This window comes from Sparus aurata, chromosome 22 (genome assembly GCF_900880675.1).
Source record: "Sparus aurata chromosome 22, fSpaAur1.1, whole genome shotgun sequence".
Taxonomy (NCBI): domain Eukaryota; kingdom Metazoa; phylum Chordata; class Actinopteri; order Spariformes; family Sparidae; genus Sparus; species Sparus aurata.
In genome coordinates, this window is record NC_044208.1 from 13,496,888 (window position 1) to 13,503,694 (window position 6,807).

At 39.7% G+C, this 6,807-nt stretch overlaps 1 long non-coding RNA gene across 1 annotated transcript; it reads right to left on the reverse strand.

The window, feature by feature from the left end:
* Window positions 1-3,011: 3,011 nt before the first annotated feature.
* On the reverse strand, window positions 3,012-4,235 carry LOC115574404 (uncharacterized). Its single transcript, XR_003982482.1, has 4 exons — window positions 4,120-4,235; window positions 3,880-3,986; window positions 3,573-3,588; window positions 3,012-3,262 (listed from the first exon to the last, which is right to left on the reverse strand). It is a non-coding gene; the product is annotated as an uncharacterized LOC115574404 (long non-coding RNA).
* Between the last annotated feature and the right edge of the window lie 2,572 nt (window positions 4,236-6,807).

Here is a 6,807-nt window from a genome sequence, read left to right on the forward strand (position 1 = left end):
TTCCACTTTCATCCAAAAATAAAAACTATTTATGTACATTATATATTTTTATATTTATTTTCAAAGTTTACAGTATTTTTCAAATTTGCAGTATGTACAGCGTTTTATTTTGTATTTTTTTTACATGTTTATAATAAAATAAATGTGTGGTAAACAAGACGGTCTTGTCTTCTCTCTTTTCTTGCTCACGTCTCTGGATCATGTAGCTGAGGCCTTTATGGAGAGAAGAGAACAGTAGCGTTAGAACACATACCAATGCTCCATAATCAAATCTGGTAATTATTATTTTATATTATAACATTTTACAATGTTTTGTCTATATTCTGAAAAGATTGAAATTCCTAATGACCAAAACTTAGAAAGTGAAAACATACTAACCCCTCAGACACAGGTTCAATTGGTGATAATTGATGAGAGAGTTTAGCAGCTGTTTGCTTGCTGGGTGTTGATGCTCTCATCTCCTTACTTCCCCGAGTAGCAGCTTCAGGAGTCTGCTTCATCTGATAGCTGGAAAACAGCAATGTTTTAAAAAGTTAGAGTCTCAGTCAGCAAGCTGGCTGTGACTTTGCTACCTTGGTGTCTTTTCTCTTTGGTCAGAACAACTATGGCCATGCAATGTTTGCCTGTAACAATAATAATATCAAAATACATGTCTCAGTCAGTACTATTGTGTGTTTCACTTTTACAAACAATTTCTTCTGCTTTACTTACAACATAATGTATAATGGAGCAATCTTGTGTGGAAGGTACAACACAAGTCAAAATTAGAAAAATAAAGGCTAAAAGCTCTAGTGATGAGTTGAGACCACTCTTTTAGCCCACCCACCCCAAAGGACTCAACCACACAGACGTGCTTCACAAGCAAGGTCATAATAATAATAACAACAATAATAATAACTTTATCAGACTGGTAGACACGTACAATATCAATTATATAGCACCACCTGAGCTCGTTTACATTGTGCACTTCACGGTTAGCTCTAAACTGCCTTTTATTCAGCTACATCACAACAGTATCATCAACTCGTCAACACAATAGCCCCCAACCCATAGCCTGTAAATACTGTTACTGTACACCCCAAATATTGTATTTACCAGGGACAGGAACGAGATGGGAGCCGGTGCTGTGTGTATGATATATTTCACTGTACAGATTGTAAATTGTGATTTTGCGCTATATAAATAAAATTGATTTGATAGCCTTATCCCCTACACTCACGAAGCAGCCGGGAAGCTGGCTCGCTGTGTGTAGCTAGCGGCTAATATGACTACACAGACCCAAACAAACCGTTAGCCTGTTGCTGCAGCCAGCTGCTAACATCACCTCCCGGATAAAAGTTGGGCTTTCAGTCCCATATATAAAAGGGCATATTTCTAACGATTCGGTTTTAGACTGAAGGGCCGTGAAAAAAAGGGCAGTCTGTAACTTCTCAGTGTTAGAAGCAGTGGACTAAGTTACATGTTAGCCGCTAGCCACGTTGTACGTTAGCGGCTAGCGCTACGTTAGAAGCTGCCGCTACTTTGCACTTTAGCTCACTCCGAGTCCTCGGTGATCTCATGAGATTTACATCTTGGGATGTTACCCGTCGTCTTCTATGCCAAGTTAGAGAAGAGAGAAAATAAAGAGAAATCAGAGAAGACAGATATATCCCGCTGCCTGGGCAGCTGGCTAATATGGCGAAAGTACAGCAGCTATTGTTCTACTTTATGTTGATGTAGCTACTGTAATGAAAAGCACGGGCGCTGGTGTATTGATTAACTGATATTTTATTCCAAAGGTCGTCAAAAAATAAAGGCAACCACCACATTTAACAGCCTGGAGGGCGGAAGTAGATAAACCCGGTAGAAAGAGTGCCCGCCCCGCAAAGAAGCGGGTGTAATCTGATTGGTCAACAGTAGCCGGCCTTCTATTGGTTGACAGTGTTGATACACAAGAAAAATCCGTGAGCAGAGGAGAGATCCGAGAGCAGAACTTGACCTGTGAGCAGGTGTGTGTTCTGAGCGCGTGCACTTTAGATCTGAGCGCGCAGAGGGCACATTTGAATGCGAGCGAAATTTTTGTGTGCAAGAAGGAGAAATGTGAACAGGGGCATGTGATTTTTGAGTTCAAGCTGACATTTTGAAAGAGAGCAGAAGAAATTTAAATGCAAGAACAAAATGTGAGCATGAGGAGAAAAAATCTGAGCACGCGAAAGAGCTGTGTCACTGAAAAGGAATGAAATCATGCTCTCAAACTGAAAATCTATGCTCTTGATTAATGACAGGATTTAACTTCCATATACATCCTAATCAAGCAACTTCAAAGACAAACAGTACCACACAGTTACTTGTCCACTACACCAAAACATGACACAGTTAGAAAGAGGCCGTCACAGCACTCGTGACTTGGACCACATCTATCTTTGAACTGTCGCTGGGATTGTGGATCGGGTTGACCTCCACCCCAAAAGTGTCAGTATTTGACAAATTGGGATTAAGACTCAACAATCTATTTTTCTTAAAATGGGATTTTTAAAGATAATGATAAAAAATACATTCTTACTGCTAATGTTCCTCCCAACATTTGATGGTTCCAGTAACTCACTTGTGGGTATTAGCTGATTTTTTAAACTCATTTTACAAAATAGTACCTTGAACATCTTTGTCTGTTTTGGAAACAGCCAACAGAACAAATGTCATTTACATGATGATCATCTTGGCTCTTATAAAATTGTTATTTTGACTGTTGTTCTGATGCTTTATAGACCAAATGATTCATCTGTTGATGGAGGAAATGTCAGAATTGAATCATTTCCAAAGTGCTGCTTTACCAGAGACACAAGTACATTCAGAAAGAGAAAGAAATAGGAAGAGACTTCATTTAATAAACTGATCACACCAACACACTCATTATTTAAATATACTTAATCTAAACATTTACCTCTGACTTCATGAAAACAATGTTCTTGATCATCATCACCAACTAAATTACAAGCACATGTTCACTTAAATAACACCACAACACACAGACGGTCTTTTGGAATGCAGCTTTATTCAGCAGGATAGTTTTCCCTATCAAGCAATTTTACTTTTTTGAACATCAATTGGAGCTGTGATTAAAATCACTACATCTCAAGAGCTTCATGTTTACTCATCCAATTATTTCTTGCTTTGCAGAGCACAAAGATATAGCTCAAACTATATCTTCAAAATCAAGACTCAGTCTTCATAGTATCGCCTGAGTCTATCTTCGGCCACTTCTCGGGATGTCACCCGTCGTCTTCTATACCAAGTTAGAGAAGGGAGAAAATAGAGAGATATCAGTTAGCTAGATTATTAACAAAATCTTAATTGATAAATATTACAATAATTTAATCATTTGCAAAAGTTCTTCAATCAAAAATGACAGAAATTCACTGATCCAGCTTCTGAAAGGTGTCAACTTGCTTCTTTGCCCTCTATTATATCATCATGAATTTAAATGGGTTGGACAAAATAAGGAACTTGAAGACATCAACTTGGGATCTTGTTAATACTTATCTTGCTAAGTTTGATAGGTTTGAGGTATTTCACAAAGCCTTCAGTGTACTTACCCTCCAAAGTGGAGACCTTATGGGACAAAAAGATGAAAATGAGTCACATAATCATCAGTATATTACTATCACATTTGAAACTCTTTGCATGTAGACATTAATGATGCTCTCTTTACTTAGTTTTAGGTCTATTATTTGAGATAGCAGGACTTAATAAGGATTTAAGTTAAATACAGAACTAAATGAAGTTCTATGTCGTAAGTTAGTACAGTCAAGTGTGATTTATTGATTTCAGACCCACTGTTTGTGTAAATCAGAGGTCAATCTGTTAACCTCAACTCAGTTTGTATGAACACTTGTGACTTACCTCCAGTTTCTCCTGTGTTCCCGCTATCGCGAAAACCACCATATGTCTGGGCTTCAGCCATGATGACGACCAGCGTCAACACCAGAAAGATCATAACACCCTTCATCCTGAGGAACAAATCACAGTGGCCACATCCATAATCATTCACTGCCTTCATTCAACAGTGTCAAAGCTCAGCACATCTTATCTAAAAGACTTTGCATTTATTAAAGTAACATCAGGATTCAATTGACTTCTCACCTTTCCACAGCTTGTTTGTCAGAACCAAATTAAAACTGGTGTCAAAGACAGCAAAGTGAGCACTGTGTCTCTGCTGAGCAGTCGTGAGTTACCCGTCTCTTTATAAGGATGGAGATGGAATAATCTTATCCAGTCATTCTGTATTTCTTAATGTGTTTTGCAATATTTAGTTCGGACCATGGATGATAAGATGTTGATCTAATCTCACTTTGTCATGACGGGACATTTCACTTATCGTTCCCCGGCTCTGTGGCCTCACAAAATGTGACCATTAGAAGTTCTGTCCTATAACTGTTTATATGAATAAAATGACAATGTGTGATGTTTTTGCTCAGACAAGAAGTTATTTATCTAGTAGATCAGCAAAATATCATCATGTAAAACAAAAGGCACAAAACAGAGATAGACTTTTTATTCAGCAGGAATGTTTTCAACATCAAACAATTTAACATGTTTCTAAATCAATGTGAGCTGTTCCTGAGATCACAACACACATTTCAAGGTCTTCATGTTTATTCATCCAATTATTTCTTGCTTTGGAAAGCACAAAGATATAGCTGAATCAGTATTTTCCAGAGGAACACTGTTCACTCAAAAGAGCTGTCATCACCTGCCTCAGTGGTCACAGACCAGTAGCACTCACTCCAATCATCATGAAATGTTTCGAGAGAGTGGTGCTGACCCACATTCAGAGCAGCATACTGGACCCCCTGGATCCCCTGCAATATGCCTACCAACCCAACAGGTCCGCCTTATATGCTATAGCTGCTGTTCTCCACTATTCTCTCTCCCACCTGGATAACAAAAACTCCTGCATCAGGACGCACTTTGTGAACTACAGCTCTGCCTTCAATACTGTCATTCCCTACAAACTCACTTACAAACTGTCTACACTTGGTCTGCACCCCACCCTCTGTGACTGGCTCCTAGACTTTCTGACTGGCAGACCCCAGTCTGTCAGGACTGGAAACAGGACTTCAGCCAGCATTATCACAAACACTGGTACTCCACAGGGATGTGTCCTCAGCCCCATCCTCTACACCCTGTTCACCTAAAACTGTGTTGCCTCCCACGAAGACAGACAACACCATCCTACAGTCTTGTACGACACCACAGTGATAGGATGTATCACTGGTGGGGACAAAGCTGCCTACAGGAAGGAGGTGGCCAGTCTGGTGTCATGGTGTGAGGACGACAACCTCACCCTCAACACAGACAAGACGAAGGAGATGATAGTGGACATGAGGAAGAAGAGAAGACCTCGTCGGCCACTGTTTATCCGGGAGCTTGAACTAGAGAGGGTGAGCAGCTTTAAATACCTGGGCGTCCACATGAGTGATGACCCCACGTGGTGACTCAGCACCACACAGCTGGTAAAGAGGGCCCAACAGCGTTTTTTCGGAGGAGGCTGAGGAAGTTTGGCATGTCACCAGAGATCAACAGCAACTTCTACAAATGCATTGCTGAGAGCATCTTGACCGGCTGTATGGTATGGCAGCACTTCTGCTGTGGACCGCAAACGCCTGCAGAGAGTGTTAAAGACTCCAGAGAAGATCACCAGAACTCCACTGCCCTCTCTGCAGAGCATCTACCACCACAGAGTCCACAGGAGAGCTGCCTCCACCCTCAAACACCCCACCCACCCCCAGCACGGTCTGTTCACACTTCTGCCCTCAGGCCGGAGGTACAGAAGTGCTAAATCCAAGACCACCAGACTAAAAAAGCTCTTTCTTCACAGTGCCATCAGACTCCTTAACAACAGAGGTGTTTACAATCACGTTCTCAGCTTCATAACAGTTCTAAGTGTACATTTTACATTTTGCATATGCACAATTGCACTCACAGATTTGCACTGTTTTATTGTTGTTATTATCATTGTTGTTCCTTTTTCTTATTTAGCACATTTTGTGCCTTGCAAAAGTACTTTACTTTGCATATTGTGTTTGTATATATTTCTTTTCATATTGTTGGCATACTGCAGACAGCCAAGGGCAAATGTCATTGTCCAGAGAAACATGTTTCCGTTGTGCATATGACAAGAAACACTTTGAATCTTGAATCTATTCTTGAGCTGCAGAGATTAACTGTCACCACTGAATTTTATATCTTACTATTTTGCCAAATTTCAGGCAAAAATGCCAAAAAGGAACATTTTAATACCTTGAAAGTCTTCAAGTCTATTTTGGAAAGAACCAACAGTACAAATTCCATTTCCACAATTATCATCTTGGCTCTTACAAAACTGTTATTTTAGCTCGTGTTCTGATGCTTTATAGACCAAATGACCCTAATAACCCTAACCCTAACCCTTAATACAAACACTGACCTCTGACTGGTTAATTTAGTACAGTGGGGGTTATTTCTTGATCTCAGACTAAAGTAGCCTGCTGTTTGTGTAAATAAGATCAATTTGTTAACATCAACTCAGTTTGTAAGAACAGTCGTGACTTACTCATTCTCAGGTGTAATATTGGTCCTCTAGGATTCCTGGGTCGGGTATGAAAATAACGACAATATAGTAATATAATGCAATGTAATGACAATTCTTGACGTTTCCTAACTAAGGAAATGATTTAGCAGTTTCATCAGCAACTGAAACACAAACAAGGTATTTCAGAAGTGAGAGGTAAAAAGGTCAGCTTCCTCTTTAAGAATTAAAAAAAATATAAAGCACATAAGTTTGTTGTT